General features: G+C 40.0%; 1 protein-coding gene across 1 annotated transcript in view; it reads right to left on the bottom strand.

Moving 5' to 3' along the window:
- The window catches only part of DISC1 (DISC1 scaffold protein), a gene marked incomplete at both ends in the record, with an annotated part of 373050 nt that overhangs the window by 48066 nt on the left and 305905 nt on the right, over positions 1 to 19079 (bottom strand). The window lies entirely within an intron of this gene.

Below are 19079 nucleotides of genomic sequence, written 5' to 3'. Positions count from 1 at the left end.
CCATGTGTTAAAAGTTATTAAACTTTCTAAGTTTATAAAATATATAAAATGGATGTGGCTGGTTAGGTCATAAATGGGTTGGCTGCAAAGATTTTTCAAGTAGTTCTCTTTCCCGATATAATTGCCTTTTCAAAGATCAGTAACAACTTCAAAGAGCTGGACAGGTAGATGTGGAGTCAGATTGCTCACGTTCAAATACTAGCCCCACCCCTCACTAATGTACCACTGTGGGCAAGTGGCTTAACCTTTCTGAGTAGAAATAATGACAGTTTCTTCCTCATTGTGAAGACAAAATGAGTTAAAATATGTAAAGTACTAAAAACAGTACCTGTACATGATAGAGATCACACAGTTACGTCCACTATCATCACTGCCAGTACAAGGCCTGCCAGGACCAGGGCCCTCACGATCTCTATAGGCCAGTTATGAGTTTATTGCCTCTTAGCCCCAAATGCATCCCTAATTGACTTCTTTGCAAAAATGTATCTGGGCCCTTAAATATTTTTCCTTTGCCAGCTGGCACTGAGTTTCACCAATAAAGGGCACTGCAGAGACACTGCAGGAGGAGGGGGATTTTCTTCCTGGTCCCAAATGTACTGTATGCTGCTTCTGGAAAGTGGATGGTTACTTCAGTGCTCAGTTTCCGCAGCTTCTTCAGTACCCAGCTCCCTCAGGCACACAACTTCGACTGTGTCTTTTCTCCTGCTGTGTGGCAGCTTCTCCAGCATAAAACCTCGGCAACATGCACAGTGTTTCAGCACCTGAACATAAGCAGCTCCTAGATGCCAAGAGTTTCAAAAAATTCTCAAGTAGATTTTTTCAGACTGCCTCTAATGAGACAACTCTTTTTTACTAAAATTTTATTTTATATTTTACATCATTCTTCATTTTTGTACAATGAATGCTTTCTCATCTTGGTTATAGTCCCTGTGAAATTCCCACCACCAATTCACCTGTATACCATCACCATTGTCCCTTGTGCTCTTCCCAGCCCTGTTTTGATTCTACCCCCATCTCTCCCCCTGAAGAATGTCTCTGGTTTATAGTTGCCTTCCCCTGATCCCTTATTTGGAGCCCCTATATTCCTCCTATAAGTGAAATCATCTGGTATTACTCTTTTTCTTTCTGGCTTATTTCACTGAGCATGATCCCTTCCAGCTCCATCCATATTGCTGCAAATGGCAGGAGTTTGTCGTTTTTGATTGCTGAGTAATATTCCCTTGTGTATATATACAATATCTTCTTGATCCAGTCATCTATTTTTGGGCAGTGGGGTTGTTTCCATAGCTTACCTATTGTAAATAGTGCTGCAATAAACATAGGGCTGCATGTGTCCTTTTGTTTTTTTTTAAATAATAAATTTTATTTTTATATTCCCCATACAATTGCAGCCCCCCCATTCTGACCCCAATCCCTCCCCTCCCGCCCCCGCCCCCCTAAAAGTGTCTTTGGTTCATAGTTTTTTGTTGATTTTGATTTTCACTTTCTTATAGTTATTCATTTTCCTGGTCCCTTATTTAAGTTTTCTAGATTCCTGCTATGAGTGAGACCATCCGGTATGTACTGCATGTGTCCTTTTGAATTAATGTTTTTGTGTTGTTTGGGTAGATTCCTAAGAGAGGAATTGCTGGGTCATATGGAAGCTCCACTTTGAGCAGTTTGAGGAACCTCCACAGAGCTTTCCACATTGGTTGGACCTATTTGCATTCCCACCAGCAGAGCAGGAGAGTTCCTTTTTCTCCACATCCTCACCAACATTTGTTGTTGCTGGGTTTTTTGATATGTGCTGTTCTCACTGGTGTAAGATGGTATCTCATTGTGTTTTTGATTCGCATTTCCCTCATGACTAGTGATGTTGAACATTTTTTCATATACCTGTTGGCCATTTGCATTTCCTCTTTAGAGAAGTGTCTTTTTAGCTCTTCTGCCCAATTTTTGACTAGGTTGTTTATTTTTGTTGAGTTTCATCACTCATTGTATATCTTTGTGAGACAACTCTTGTGAACAGTCTTCTTTGGCATCCTAGAAGATGTATTCCAGAAAACTCCATGGAGAAGACTTTCAGCAAGTTATACCGTGTGGCCCCACAGTACTTCTTGTCTATCCAAACTAACAAGGTGTTGCCCTCTCTAATGGGGTCTGTGTCTTAGCCTGGGGGCAGGGAGCACCCCATCATAGCCCTGTGTTTAGATCAGCTATATATAAATAGATAGAGACATAGATATTAGATATTTTGATAACTGATTTTTGCTTTATTCTGCAGTTCTCATGTGATAGTACCCAACACAACACTTGCCTGTCCTCTTCTGACTTTGCTATTCTGTTAGCATTGTTAGAGGACCTGCATCTGAGGCAGTGAGTAATGCTGGTGGCCAGCTCAGTGGGAAAGAGAGAGCTTTCTGCTTCATTCCCTGACTTCCTGAACAGAGACTGCTGGGAAGTGGGGGAGCATGCAGTGACCATGTGGACTTTAAAAATATGGAGCACAGGTGGGTCCATCCTTTATGCCACATGCGGCTTTCACTTCTGCTCAGTAGATGGACAGTGTCTCACCGCACACAGCTCCCACTTGAGACTTCCACTCTGCAAACAAGCACCTTCCCCTATGTATGGTTCCCATGTGCACCTGATCTCTGCTCAGTGGATGCTATCTGGAGTGGGACAGATGGCATCTGGCAGCATGCTGGCCAATAAATTTTCCTTTTTCTCTCAGCTCTCCTTTTCCTCACTCTCTATGTAAACAAACCCTTTTTGTTTTTGTGTGTCTGCTTTTAGAATATTTCCAGGATTCTAAGATGCGCAGGTGAAGATTCACAAACCAGGTCATTCCTCTTCCCTCTGGGATTCCCCCATAGTGGTATTTGTTTCTCCCCATAATGGCACATGTAGGGAGGGCCTCAAGGATTCTGATTTTCCATCACTGGGACATGTTTTGTCCCCTCTGACTGCTCCCATGTCTGTCTTTACTGGGACTCTGCCCTGGCCCTGTGCCTAGGGCAGTCCTTTAGGCCAAGAACATCAAATACGCTCCATGTTCTGGGCCAACTCTGACTAAATACAGGGAATGGAGGGGTGTGCCTTCTCTATATTTTTTTAGTGCTTTCTGTACTTCTTACTGATGAAACCCTTATTATTCCAATTCTCTATTATAATGAATAATTCTTTATGTTATGCCATCCCTGCTCAAATTACCATTTGGATTTTGTCTCCTGGTTTGACTGAAACACTCTCTGTCCTCATCTCCTTGTCCTTATTAGGAACCCTCAGTACCCTCAGCCTTCTTTTTATTCTTTACAAACTCTAATTCTATTCTTGTCTGAAGATAATTTGTCTGCCTAGATGTCCTGAAATGCCACCAAATCTTCACATGGCTCACTCCTTGGACATTTCCTCGGAGTAGCTTTCCATAATTTCCAATATAAAATAGTTCTGCCCAGTCTCCAGTGAAGATATGGCCCTCTTTTGCCTTCTTCACAGCACTTATCACTATATAAATTATCTTGTTCTTTCATCTCCCTCCTTCCTTTACTAATGTAATTTTTAAGACAGCAAAGACTATGCCTCATTTATTGAGGACTCCTGGTCTGCTACAGAAGTACTTACTAGGCAGTTATATAAAATGAGAAGGAAGAAGAATAGAGACATAAATAATAAAAAGTAAGAAGTAGGGAGGGAGGACAGGAGGAAGCAAGAAGAGAGAAATCGGGAAGAATTTGTAAAATCATCCCCCTCCATTCTAATCGAGTTTCCAATCCTAATGCTCCTGATTTAATCAATTGCTTCATTATCTGTTCTCCCAATCACTAATGCTTAAAATCCTGGACTCACCAATCTGTGCTAACTTTCCACACACTGTCACTAAATCCCATAGATTTTTTTTTCCTTTAAATATATCCTTACGGTTGTTCTCTCTTCTCTAGTAGCTTTATCATTCTCCATAGATATTAATCTAAATGTCATCATGGAATCATGACTTTATTATTTTAATAGTCTTCTTACTAGCCTCTCTAATTCCAAGTTCTTTCTTCATTCTTAACTATTCTAATAGCATTGCCAATGAATTTTTCTAAAATACTGTTTTTCATAGAACATTCTCCACTTCTCCTTTATAGACCAGTTGTTACTTGTTTCATCCAGGTTAATGTACTGATCTACCTAAAGAGGCCCCCTCTATATTGGCCACCCGACGAGCTGAATTGTCCATCAGGCCACAACAATCCAGCCCCATGAGTGAGCCCTGCCAGTCCCGTCCATGGGACTTAATTCAGAGGGGCTCTCTCCCTCCTAATATTCTGGAAGGGGCAGCTCAAAGTTCTGATCCACAAAGGCTTCCCTGGTAACTACAGACTCACTGATTAGCTACTTCTATCAATAATTATACACCAGAAAACATACATAACTTTAAAAAATATAAATGTAAACCCACAGATTTATGGTCAACTAATCTTTGACAAAGGAGCAAAGACTATGCATTGGAGCAAAGAAAGTTTGTTCAATAAATGGTGCTGGGAAAACCGGGGCGCTACATGCAAAAGAATGAAGCTTGACCACTACCTCACACCATATACAAAAATCAACTCAAAATGGATTAAAGAACTAGACATGAGACCTGAAACCATAAAATACATAGAAAGAAATATAGGCGAAACACTATGTGATTTGCATATCAAAGACATCTTTACAGACACATCACCCAAAGCAGTGATAGTGAAGGCAAAGATCAACAGCTGGGACTACATCAAATTAAAGAGCTTCTGCACAGCAAAAGAGACAATAACAAAAACAAAGAGAAACCCCACCAACTGGGAGAACATTTTTGCACCCAACACTAATGATAAAGGACTGATCACAAAAATCTGCAAAGAGCTGATGAGACTCAACAACAACAAAGAAAATAATCCAGTCAAAAAATGGACAGAGGAGCTAAAAAGAAACTTCTCTGAAGAGGAAATGCGAATGGCCAACAGGCATATGAAAAAATGTTCAACATCACTTGCAATCAGGGAAATGCAAATCAAAACTACCATGAGATACCATCTTACACCAGTGAGAATGGCACATATTAAAAAAACTAGCAACAACAAATGTTGGCGAGGGTGTGGAGAAAAAGGAACTCTTCTGCACTGTTGGTGGGAGTGCAAACTGGTCCAACCACTATGGAGAGCTGTGTGGAGATTTCTGGACCTACTAAACATAGAGCTTCCACAGGATCCAGCAATTCCACTCCTAGGTATTTACCCAAAGAACACAGAAACATCAATTCCAAAGAACACCTGCACCCCTATGTTTATAGCAGCACTATTTACAATAGCTAAGCTTTGGAAACAGCCCAAATGCCCAAAAATAGATGACTGGATCAAGAAGATGTGGTACATATATACCATGGAATATTACTCAGCATTCAAAAAAGATAAACACATGCAATTTGCAGCAACATGGATGGCGCTGGAAGGGATCATGCTCAGTGAAATAAGCCAAAAAGAAAAAGAAAATACCGGATGGTCTCACTCATAGCAGGAATCTAGAAAACTTAAATAAGGGACCAGGAAAATGAATAACTATAAGAAAGTGAAAATCAAAATCAACAAAAACTATGAACCAGAGACACTTTTGGGGGGGTGGGGGGCGTGAGGGGAGGGATTGGGGTCAGAATGGGGGGATTGCAATTGTATGGGGACTATAAAAATAAAATTTATTAATTAAAAAAAATAAAAGAAAAAGAAAAAAAATAAAAAATATAAATGTATATTGTCTTCTCATCTTATCAAAAGAAATGTGTGCGTTCCAGAGTTCTCGGTGGCTTCAGGGGGTTGCTGAACAAGCAGTGGAAGAAGATGAGTGATGAATAATTGGCAGCCTCCCGACTGAGGATAAATACAAGTTCTAAGAACCACAGAACCTGTGTTATGGCAATCTAAAACTTTGTTCCTCTAGAATGTTCTAAGACAACTGACCAGGTCACAGTTTTTCTCATTATCCATACATCATTTTCTCATTATTCATACCAATGCCACATTTATGCATGGCTGATATTATAGACATATTTTTAAAAAGAATCAGAAATAAGAATTTTTCACCAATGGTGTTTTCTTAAAGGACCTCCTATCTACTTTATCCCTTCTATTTTCCTTCTTTTGAAATTGTTAAGAAGAAAGACATTTTGGGGGAAAAACTACATGTTTCCTCACACTTCCACCCCTGAGGTTAAAAGGACCCGAGGAAAGCAGAAAAGAACACGGGTGCCCTTTCATTAAATGGTGTGAGTCCCCATTATGTTTAAAAAAAAAAAAAAAGCTTTAAGGCTCTTAAGCAAAAATAATTTTTTTAATATATCAAAAAAGTTAGGAACCAATGAAATGCCCTTTGATGAAATATGGTTAAGCAAATTGTAAGCGCTATGCACTTACTGTAATGCCAAATAACTATTAAAGTTATGGTTACAATTATCATAAAGTAACATGGAAAAAATATTTTTGGCAAACCACAGCTTGATAAAACATCAACATTAATACATATAATTAGTTATAACTGTTGTCAGTCCTGGGAGAGCTTGGAGTGGTATACTTTTGAGTATATGTAAAATATACTTGTAAATATATATTATATTTGAATAAAATATAAATGCCAGGACAGAATGGGTCACAAACAGAAAAATCTAAATCTAAAATGGTCTGGCTTCCAGTTCTTCAGGACTTGACCCTCTTCTGGGTCAAGCTCAATGAAAAAGGTGATTAAATGGGTTGATGGACTTAAAAATGTGAGCAACTATGTGATAGATTCTACTTCCTTTGTCTAAGAAGTTCTACATTCAAAAATGATTATGACAGGAACAAGATAGTGAAAACTGCACCTTTCATCCAAGGAGGGGATATGAACATATACGCTACATTATTAGAAATTAGTGGAAGAATAGGCCAAATTGAATAAAATTGGTTTCATGTAGGGGGATGTCAGAAACAGGTTAAGAAGAGTAAATGATAGTTATCTCTTACTTTGTATATTCTACACTAAGCCATAAAGTTTATGGTATGTATTTCTAAAAATAGCAACCACCAAAATAGAAGACAATATAAAACACATAAGCCTACTATGCATTAAGCTAACTGTGCATTGAGTCCATGAACTACACCAAGGGGAATTAATTAAGTTACTTTAAAACTCTGTAATTTAACTCTGCATCCCTTGTGGGATATAGTCTAAGAACAAAAAGAACTGCTGTGAAGTCTAAAGTTGTGTTTAATTATTAGATTATTAATAACAATATCAATATTATTCTAAAATCTGTGAATGTACATTACAGTATATATAAAATGTAGAAATATCAAATATATTATATTTAGATATACTATGTATCTAGATAGTAAGATTACTAAATATGTGTTCCAATATGCTATTTGCTATGTAAAGCTAGGTAGATATATAAGTATATAAGTAAATTATGTTGATTATGTTAAGAACCAAAATTTTCAGCCTAAGAGAAATACAAATATAAAATCTAAGAAGTTAAATAAAACCTTAACATCCTAAATTTGAACTAGAAGTAAAAATATGAATCTGTGATATTATTACACTGCCTAAAAAATAATCTCACTCTGTACACTAAAAGTCCCCCCCCCAAAAAAAAAATTAACCAACCCAGTAGTCATGTGCACCCACAGGACCTAGGATGTGGTTTCTAAATATCATTTCCTGCTAAAAATAACAACAATTCCTTGCCAAAAATTCCAACTCCTCATATGGGACAGGAAATGTATAAGATGGGCATGAAACAATGTGTTACATCAGAAAACAAGGAAACCTCTAAGTTGATGTTGTAAGACTCAGGGGCCAACTTGAAAGAGTTCTCAGCTAAAGATGGGAGAATTTGAAGGAAAAAAATAAGTTGTACAAAGAAGCAAAACAGCAAACCCATGTTAAAAACTACCATGACTTCATAATGGCACAAGTATACACATACATACACATTTTTTTTCACCTTTGGCAGATTCGCCCTAAGTAATAATTATTCTGTAAACTACTGCATAAAGAAAAAAAAACAAGCATCTATCATGTCTTTCATAAATTGTAGCTCAGGACAATCCAAGAGATGTTCAACAATTTTTTTTTAAGTTTTGAGACATTTCTTTTCCTTCTATATCACTAATCATGGATTATTACAAGTGAACTAAGTGACTGCATCTTATATCTCTTGAAAAACAGCCTTATTGAGTGACTCCTTAGTTTGAAGCAATACAAATTTGTTCTCTTCTAGTTCTGGAGTTCAGAGTTTCATCATTAATTTCTCTCAGCTAAAGGAAAACTTTGGTCTTCATCACAACATAAAAAGTTCAGTCCCACAAGTCATCTTTGAATTAACATATGAAAAATTATTTTTTATACAATTCTAGCTTAAAGAATGAGGACAGTGACAGAATTATAATTAGTGTTTTTCAAGCCACTGGTGAAATGATGAATCTAGTTAGTAATCACCAAAATAGGTAAAAGCTGATGGGGAATTTGAATCCAAGAAGGCTGAATCCCAACATCTGAACTCTGATCAACCTCACCACCAAAGGAGAGAGATGACAGATGTTAGCAATGTCCTTTTTGACTCAGTATAAAGTTACTCTGCTACCAGTAAAGAACTCTTGACAATAAAATCCAACTTCAATCCAATAGAATCTCTAAAACTAGCTACCAGTTTATGGGGAAATACATAGAAAATAGAAACATGTCAATTACTCCAAAGATACAATCAGTCAAATTCAATAGGACAAACAGCTGGGTTTCTTGAACAACAGTAAGCAACTAAAGTAAAAAGAGAGGGACCGTCCATTAAAAGAAATCAAAGACATGTATTTTAATGTGACTGAACCACCTGCTAAAATAAAATTATGAGACAATTAGAGAAAATTGGAACAATAGTTATCTGATAATAAGAAGGATTATTAATGTTTTTAGGTGTAATAGTGGTATCACAGATTTTTTTTTGTCTTTATCTTTTTGAAGATAGACACTAACATACTTGTGGATTAAATAAAAAGCCTGAGATTTGCTTCTAAATATTCCCGTTGGAGTAGGTGGGTTCAGTAGGTTGAGCAATGGCTCCCCAAAGATGTCTAGCCCTAATATTCAGAACCTGTGACTGTTACCTTAAATGGCAAAAAGGACTTTGTAGATGTAAGTTAAAGACTTTGGGCTGGAATGTAATCCTGGATGTTCTGATAGGCCCAATCAGATAATCACAATGGCTTTCTAAGAGGGAAGTAGAAGGATGTGGATCCACCTACCCAAGGAGAAGGGTAGGTGGTGACAGAAGCAATGATGGGAGGGATGTGCTTTGAAGATGGAGAGACAGTCCACAAGTCAAGGAATGCAGGTGGCCCCTGGGAGCTGAAAAAAGTCATGAAGATGATTCTCCCCTCAGAGTGTCCAGAAAGAATCAGCCCTGCCCACACCTTGACTTTAGCTGAGAGAAACTAATGATGAACTTCTGAACTCCCGAACTAGAAGAGAATAAATTTGTGTTGCTTCAGACTAAGTTTGTGGTCATTTGTTTCAGCATCACAGTGGAAAAGGGAACAGGAGCAGACCTGAAACCAGCATAGCCATGTATTGAAAACTGTTGAATTTGTATGATGCCTACATGAGGATTCATTACAACATATATAGTTTCACACATGTTTGAAAAATTTCATAGTAATTAGGTTGCCTTTTTAGTCTTACTAAGGAATTTTAAATCAAAAAGTCCATCTTTAGGATAGTTTTTAAGTTTCATCATCTGTCTTATATCCAGCTCCAGAATGTTGTGCTAACTACCAAACCCACAAAGGTTTTGGGCCATTGACCATATGCTTAACTTCTGTGAGCTCCAATTGCCTTACAGAGTTAAGTAACCATGTTTGCATCTCATTGGGTTGCTAGGCTGCATGAAATAATCCATGTGAAGTATTTATTGGTATTATGTGACACATGGTTTCTTAATAGAGGTTAGTTATTGATATTATCATTACATGTCATTTCCAGCTTCCCAGTAAACATTTGAAAATTGCCTCAAATCAATCTCTAGCATGATTATCACAATCTTTTAAAATATATTTTCTACATAAGTATTTAGAGTGTATTGAAATCATCAATAGTCTGTTTTGTTTGTTTTATTACGATGGTTCCCTGAGAGAATGAGCAAGAGGCACCAAAGGGATCAAGTTAAGCCCAACAGAGAGGCTATAAAGCAATCTCTTTCCTGAAAAACAGCTGGTTAACCTCCAAGGGTGCAAATATTCCATAGTCCTTGAGCTCAGGATGAGTGTCTATGTTGCTGGTTTCTTCTGCAGCAAGGAACTGAGACTCAGAACTCTTATTATCCAATGTAAACTGAAGGGAGAGCTTCCATTTCTTACCTCAAAGTTATATCTTCCTCCAAAGCAGCTGCAAAAAAAGTTAGACCTGTTCTTTCAAGAACAAATTTGCAGAGGCCATTCTACAGACAGTTCTTCTCAAAAGAACTCTATTTTCTGCTAATTGGTGGCAAGATGCCCTCCTGGGGCTTAAAGGGTGGATTCAAGTCTGATCCCCAGAGGTTATAAAATAATAATAAAACAAACTCCCCTTGCCCAGCACATTATGATGCCTCAAGTTCACGTAAGATCCTGGAGTCCTCCATATAGTTGGAGATGGGACTCTCAGACCCATTAAACACTCTGCACCGAAATAGTTAGGATGTTTGTTCCTGAGAAGCACAGGAGAGAAGAGGACCACAGCCTGGTCTCCTTTCCTGTTTCAGAAGTGACAGATATTAGAAGTGATGTGCAGTGCAAATAGGAGAGTTATTTAGACATTTAATAAGTACACTAATGAACAATGGTAATAGTGTTCTTCAAATTGCTCTATAGGCTTTAAAATTTCTTCAAGAAAATTACTATATGGATTGGTATTATTGACTCATTTTACTATAATGCTAAGCTAGACTTAAAAGAGGTGGCAGAAATATCACTGGCTGATACATCTGAAGGTTGACAGAACAAACTGGCTATAACCCTTTACATCCATGCTGCCACCCTTCCTCTAACTATACCTAAATCTTTCTCAGGCTTCTTATGTGGAAGTTAGGAGGCAAAAAAGCATACATGGCAGAAGAGGCCTCCTCAGATTAGGCTTAACAAAGACATGTCACTTTGACATGTGGATTATTTCAAGCTGAGGTCAACAGAGGCCCTGCAGCCTCACAAAAAATCTTCACTACACCCATAACTATCCAGAGGAATAAAAATTGGGGGTATTACCCAAAAATAGCTTTTTCTTTATAAGAAATAGCCATTCTGTGGAGAAATCTTATCTAGATGGCAGGACAAATATGTAATTAAAGAGCATCTTGTCATCATAATATGAGTCATCCTCTCCTCATCCTGTGAGTCCCCCTCCTTGAAGCCCTCCTTGAAGTCCCAGGCCCTCATCCCATTCTTTACCTTAGGAAACCTCATTCTGCTCCACTGGCTTTAGAATTTACATCTATGTAGATTTTCCATACATAAATAATTAAATTTGTTCTTTTCTCTCACTCATCTATATGATGTAAATTTGAACACTCAACCTGGTCAAGAAATACCCAAAAGGCTGGCGGGGGGTGAGGGGGGATGTCCTCTCCTCCCCCACATTGCCAAATTTCAAATACAAACATCGCCCTTAAAACCCATGTGCATATCAAGGGAAAGCAATGTCTGTTCCTATGCTTCCCTTATTCTTATTCTTCACATTTTCTGAGGACCTACACAGAGATGGTATTTATTTTTACAACTTAAGGGAAAAATAAAAAGAAATGGTCCAATAAAAAATGACCTAAAGTATTGATTTCACAGATTGCTGAGCCTATTTACATGGATGTCTATCTTTTTGTGGTCATTCATTCAAGCTCAGACTCTGACGAGGTGCAAAGTCTAAACGTGCAGAGAGAGCTTGGCTTGTACCACTCTGAGATCACAGAAAAGTGAGTACACAGACATGGCCTCCCGCCCCTGGCCCTCCAGACTCTGGAAACACGCTTCTCTCCTCTGTCACCCCATTTGACCCTGCTCAGTGTGTGAGCTCTGAGGATGGCAGTGGAAGGGGTACAGCTGTACTAAATACCACACTGGAGAGACAAACACATCTGCCTGGAAAAGAGTCACTACTGACAGAACCACAGAAGCAGTCAGAAAACAATAGAGAAAGATGTTAGCTTGGGGTGGAAGTGAGGAAGGCTCTCCACATTGTGACTCGCCTGCCAATGATTAAGCAGCCAGCTTTTCTAGCTTTGGGCTTATTGAACCCTGAAAATACTGAGCACTGTCTAGAGTGTCTCATTGTTATTTTTATTAATGCAATTAATTTTTTTAATGGATGCCAACATGAATCTAACAGTTTCTTTTGGAGGAAAACATGCTAACCCCACCATTGAGGGTGGCTGTAGAATTGGGACAGATGCATGTGATGACACAATTAATACAGATCTGAATTCAGGACTCCAAGAGGCAAGTGGAATCAAATGAAGCTTTGGGAGGGTTGTTGATAAGGAGGGTTGTTTATCAGTCACATCTTCAAAGATGCCGGACGCTGTTTGTGGAAACTAAATCAGCAGTGTCCCTTATCCGTGGAATATGGTGGTTTTCAAAGATACTAGAAAAGTCTACCATGCCAGAAATTAGTTCTGAACAGTAACCCCAATCCCAGGAATTCCTGCTCCCAGGCCTCTGAATGCAATTGTGGCCACCCCCCAAATATGTATTTATTTTTCCTCGAAAGAGACTTGACCTAGTAGACACCAAAAATGAGAAATGTCCAGGACCCATCAGATGGGAGGATTGGGGGCATGATTGTGAGGGTGCCAAAAAGGCATGTGAGGAGGAGAAGGAGCTTAGTCTCACAGGCCTCATGCTGGAAGGCCTATGTGCCCTGGAAGCAATATACTAATCTCAGGAACAGTTTGTTTTTGGCTTAACATTCTAACTGGTTTCATTTATTTCTTGTTTCTAGGTTTGGGTGCTGCTAACACCTCAGACCATGGAAACAACAGGCTGACCCAGTAATTGTCCCTCTCTTGATCTACCTCCCCAAACCTCCTCTCATGAGATATGGTGGCTGTTACTAAGAGTTTACCTCAGAGAGAGAAGCTCAGGGCCTGAAACCAAATGCCTGACCAATTTGCTTTCATCAGTTCATCTCTCAGGATCTGAATCTAGATTGTACCACTGCATCAAAGAGAAGCATTAGCGTAGATTGACTGGAAGTAGTCTAGATGGATTAAAGTAACTTGAGATAAGAAGCTAACCTCCCATTGTCACAGCTGCCACAGAGGGTTCAAATGCTGACAACCCAGAAAACTATGATGGGACTAAGTTCTTTCTGAAGTTGTACAGTTAGACTTGACTAAGCCTTTCTAGTTGGAAAGATTCATAGTCACTTACAAATGTGCAGAATCAGATGAAACATACTCCAGGTGAGACCCCATCCCTTTGGCAAATAGGAGGGTGACATGACTTATAGAAACACATCTCTTCACACCCCAATAAGCCACACAAATGGCCACACTTGCACCAAAGCAACACTCTAGAACAATTTCCATTCTGTGACTACAAGAGTAGACAAACACCATCATGAAAACAAAGTTCCACTGAACAGCAACCAATCAAGAACATTCTAGAGAGACACAATGCCAATGAAAACAGCCAGGCTTGAGTTCACTTGCAAAGTGGGATAGCACAGCACCAGGATGACTCTGCACCAGCAGAGCCATGTACTGCAAAGACACAGCTTCCAACCAGGTGTTGGCTTATTTTCCCATTTAAAGAAAAATAGAGGAAATAACTCTGTGAAATTACTTTGTGTAGCTGTCACCCACTTGGTAATTCTCTTCTCTCCTCAGTTCAGTAAATAATTTTATGATTTCTTTTGGGGTCTTTTTTTTTTAAGTACCACTGATGTTTTTTTCTTCAAGGCGAAGACTCTGTGTGTTTTGTTTTGTTTTGTTTTGGGGTATGTGTGAGTGTGTGTGAGTGTGTGTGTGTGTGTGTGTGTGTGTGTGTGTGTGTGTGTGTGTGAGAGAGAGAGAGAGAGAGAGAGAGAGAGATGAATGGAAGGTACAGAATTCTCTTTGAAGCTTAGTATACAATACAATCACAATATTCTCCCAGCTCAAGAAATGTCATCTTTACATCAGCCCTAACAGAAGGTAAAAAGGACGAGTTTTCCGCCTGAGGCGGTTGTGATAAGGGATTTAGAACCTCTCCTGATGAGCAACTGGATATAACGGGCTGCAGCCCAGCACACACAGTGTCTTGTAGCTAATGTTCACGTAGCTGTTGTATGACTCAAGATGTGTGGGGGTGGGGAGGGGAGGAAGAAGGGAAGAAGGAAAAAAAAGAGCAAATGAGTCAGAGAAATGTAATATTTTATCTAACCTACATTTGCCACGGCTGCTGCAGAGCTGTCATCTCACTTTACATGAGATAAGGGCAGTGAGCAGAGTCTTAAAAATGACTGTCAGTGAGAAGTGAGTGTCTGAGAAATTCCATGAGGAGTCTTACTTTTATTAATCATGCCTCTGAAGCTAACAGGTTCATACCATGTTAGCAAATTAAACTATCTCACAAGCTTGACAATGCTTCCTTGGATCGTTAAAAGCTTTCTCGTTTTAATTAATGACAAATTGGTTGTCTACCTACTAGGTTTCCATTGATACAGCATTTAATTTTTCTTTCAGATTTCACAACTTACTGGCAAAACACAGCACAAGTGCTCTGGTTATATACCATGGTTTCTCTTAAGCTTGTGAAAATCATCTTAGTTTGGACATTCCTTGTTGGTTAATTACAATGGCCCTTTTGAAAATGTGACGCTGAAGGCTGCTGGCACACAGGGAGCAATGGCACCTGGACCCCATGAGCCCCGTGACCTGCACTCACCTGCCTTCCTGAGTTCAATCTAAGGCAATATCCCCAACTTTCTGAACTAAACTATATTGAATAAGGAAAAAGGAACCACAGGGCATCTTGCCAAGTCTAGGGCTCCCTTAAATAATGGTTTATTTCTTAATTGATCTCAGTGGGCAGAGGGATCCTATCTCAGCTTTAAAGCAGAGAAGCTTTAGGGTTCTAGCAGAGTCAGTTACCAGAGTCTCTGTTAAGACTGTAATCCGGACCTCCCCGGTGGCGCTGCGGGTTGAGCGCCACGCTGTGAAACTGTCCGCCGCCTCTGCAGTGCAGGTTCGATGCAGCCAGCGAGAATCCCACATGGCACAGCACACCTCTCCAGTTGCACCCGCTGCTCCCCTCAGCAGTGTATTTCTGTCGTCTGCCTGTTCTGCTCCCTGCTCTGTCTCTGGTGAATCCTCTTACCCTCCTGCACCTCTAACCTGTACCCCAGCTCTTATATAAAAATAAATAAATCCTTAAAAAAAAAGAAGATGGTAATCCGTCTCCTGCCTAGTTCCAGTCTATTAGTCAAAATCAGTCATCCTTTTTCTTGCTCAGGCTCTTTTTGGAACAGCACCATGTCCAATTAAATGTTGAGACATCAGTGAAAAAGACAATGATGACAGGTGACTAAGACCTCCGCATTACATGTCTCCCAACCTTTTAGTACTGATGTGGCAATCAACACTGTCTGCCCCCGTCACGTCACTGACGCCACCCAGGTTCTAGCCACTGTAACTTGTACTGGGAAGAGGAGCTTACTCCTCTTCAAAGCCCCTCAAAAGCTGCCCAGAGGTTTCAATCTAACCCTCCTCTTCTTTCCTTCTGCCACCCCCCCTTTTTTTGCCTTCTCAAAGGAAATATCAGAGGAACAGAAGCAAGTATCTTGAAGTTACTTCTCCCCAATGCTATCTCTGAGACTGAAGAGGGTCAAGACAAGGGGCTTTGGTGCCCCATGAATCACAGAGAGAGGATATATTCTCCCCGGAACTCTAGAGCCCAGAATGGAGTCTCTTTCACTTCAATAACTCTTCAACCAGGCAGGTTAGTTCTAAAAGCAGAAGTCTGCTTGAGGATCTCCAGCCAATCAGTCATAGAAACCAAGGAAGTCTCTAAATCTTTGTTGTAACCATTAACAGGAATGCAATACCTCAGTTCTTTTCTTTGCCACCCTCCGCAGGAGGTGCTAACAGCTGGCCAAAGGGCAGAGAGTAGAAAAAGCTAAGTGTTCAGGTAATCAACAAGGTTTGGCAGGATCTTAACAGAGCTTATTATCTATAAGCAAACATCTCTCCTCTCCACATAATTTCACCAGGAAGGTGTGGGGTTCACTTCTGATTTTATAAAATGAGTTTTTTTTTATTATAGATTTTTTTGTATCATAGTTTTCCTGGTATTGCAGCTGCTACTGAAGATGCTCAGAATCAGCCACCCCAGGATCTCAAAACAGGTTGCCCCAAGACATGCTATTTAGGTACACGTGGATTACTTTGAATGAAGGTCAAGCAAGTCCCTGCAGGCTCAGGAAAGACTTTTTTCACTCCCTTAACTACCTAGAAAAATGACAATTAGGGGTATTACTCACATTTAGGGTTATCACCCAGAAGTAAACTTTCGATCCAGGAAACCTCTCTAAGAGGCGGGGGAACATGCAGTTACAGAGCACTGGCCCATTCCCCATGTGACTCACCTCCTCGCTCCTTGAAGCCCAGGCCCCTATCCCAGTCCTTAGCTCTCCCACTGAAAGCAGAATCCTCAATCTCTATGTGAGTTCCCCACACATACACAATTAAACTGATTTTTTCTCCTGCTAATCTAGTGTCTGATGTTTTCATTACCAGCCCAGCCCCGGAAGAACTCAGAGGAGATCTACATCCTGCTATGCCCCTACATTGCTAAGGGAATAATAGCTATGATGTATAAGCCTTTATTATCGTACCTGAGAAATATTTTTAACTTGCTCTATTATAGACTCATTGTAATGCTGGAAAATTGACTCTTGAAGAGATTTATTAACCTAGTGTGATGGTGCACAATTCTGATGTCGTCACATTTGACTCAAAGTGTAGGCTCAAAGTCTAGACTATCGGGTACCAGAGTTTGCATTTGAAGTCTAAATGTCTTTGGTTCTGTGCATGATCAGAGGGAGAATATTTGTTTGAAATTTGCTGTGTTTTGTTATAGTAAACACCTCAGGAGGAAGGAGACTCTTTTCAGTAACTCCTGTGTGGGCATCACTGCCTGGCATACCTAGAAGAGAGGGTGGATTCTGGTCCTTTGTGGACCAGAGGAGGGGGGTAAGTGAGATTCTGGGGTGGCAGCTTCTTTCCTTGCTTACTTGGAGGCAAGAGCACTGACTATCTTCCTGCAAAGCTTATCATAAGTTACATCTTTTACATGTACTCCTCATAACATTAGCCATATATCTGTATCATGAATCCTACTGCCTGGGCTAGTGACTATGGTGGCTAATCTAATCCCTGCGTAAACACTGGCAACATTTTCCCTGCCCTTGTACATCCTTGGTTTTTCCCTACCATTTTTTAATTCATGCCATCTTATTATGTGTTATAGGTTTTTCTTTCTGTCTACATATGTCTACAAATTTAAGAATTATTATTTTAAGTACACTCCAAGTTTTTCTGGCATGAGGTGAAATAAGGTGAAAATTAAATGTAAATATATTAAATTAATGGTTTTGTACAATTTTGCAGATTTAAGTGCTAGAAGTTTCTTGTCAGTATGAATTTCAAAATAATATTTTAGATCACTGTTTCTCCTAGAAAACTAGACAATGCAGTCACATTGCTTCAAAATTCAAAAGTGGCACATCCAACAGTGGATATTTCCATGAAGATTTTCATGTACATGATGTGCAGAAATCAGCGCATCTAGTTTGAGAAGGGACGTGTGTGCTTCCTACGGATGTCTCCATCAACCAATGGGTGAGGTCTCATAGTTTCCACTTGTGGAGTCCGCCCCTGAACAGGCAATTGAAGTAAGAAGGTAGAACATGGAGAGATAAGAGGAAAACTCATGTCCCAAGACAATATACGCAAAGGACAAGTGAGAGGCAGATAAGAGACCAACCAGGAGCCGAACAGGGAGAATCAGTGTGGCCACATCCACTTAAACAGAAGTGGGAAGGGGAGCCGCCCTGGTGGCACAAGGGGTTAAGTCTCAGCACTATGAAGCTATAGGCAGACACTGAGGACTGAGTTCAATTCCCCGGCCAGGGAGCTGACCCACATGGTGCAGCAGACCTCTCCTGACTCGCCCGCTGCTCCCCTCAGCAGTGTATTTCAGTAAATTCACCTGTTCTGCTGCTCTGCTCCCCACTCTATCTGGTGAATCCTCTCAACCTCCGTGCCTCTGGCCTATATCCCAGTTCTTCTATGTAAGAATAAATACAATATTAAAAAAAAAAAAAAAACAGAAGCAGTAAGGACAGACAGGATTCAGTTCAGTGGAGACACTGCTTACCTGGCAGGGATGAAGAAAGGAGGTGATGCTCCTTCTCCTAAGAAAGAAAGGAGGTGGGGGTGAGGGGACCAATAGCTCTCAGCTGGGAATAGAAATGGACTCAAGAGGGTGATGCCAAATTAAGGAGGGAAGAAAAAATTGAGAACCTCTGTCTTTTCTGAGACTGTAGAGGCAAAGCACCAAGGGATCAAGGCCACACAGAAGCAGCAAGGAGGCACATGAAGAGGGAGGTCTGACTCGCGTCTGTTGAGAGGCAGAGAGGAAGGCATCGGTCAACGACAAAACAATAAAAGTTACAAAAAAATGGAGGTATCCCCATGTATCCGCTTTCCTTTTCTTTATGCCATGCAGGGAGGGGTCCCCATGGCAGCCAGCCCCTTATTTACGTTCTGTCATTTCTTATAGTCACTCCCTTCAGCAGCTTTTGAAATAAGTTCAATGTGGGTGAAAAAAGGTATGGTCCCAGGTGTACAGGAACTTCAAAATCACCTTGCATAATCTGAAATAAAAGAGTATTATATGTTGGATCTCAAAGAATTCCATTCATTGTCAGACTCCTATTAGAAAGGGGCCAGCAGCCTCCAGGTCTGTCATCATGAAAGCTAGTATAACTCGATCAAATTTGGAATATAGACGTAGGATAAGTTGGCGCTGAGGTTTTCAGCTATTATG

This window comes from Talpa europaea (assembly GCF_964194135.1).
Source record: "Talpa europaea genome assembly, chromosome: 14".
Lineage (NCBI taxonomy): Eukaryota > Metazoa > Chordata > Mammalia > Eulipotyphla > Talpidae > Talpa > Talpa europaea.
The sequence above is the reverse complement of the archived record's forward strand: the minus strand, read 5'-3'. Positions and strand labels throughout refer to the sequence as shown.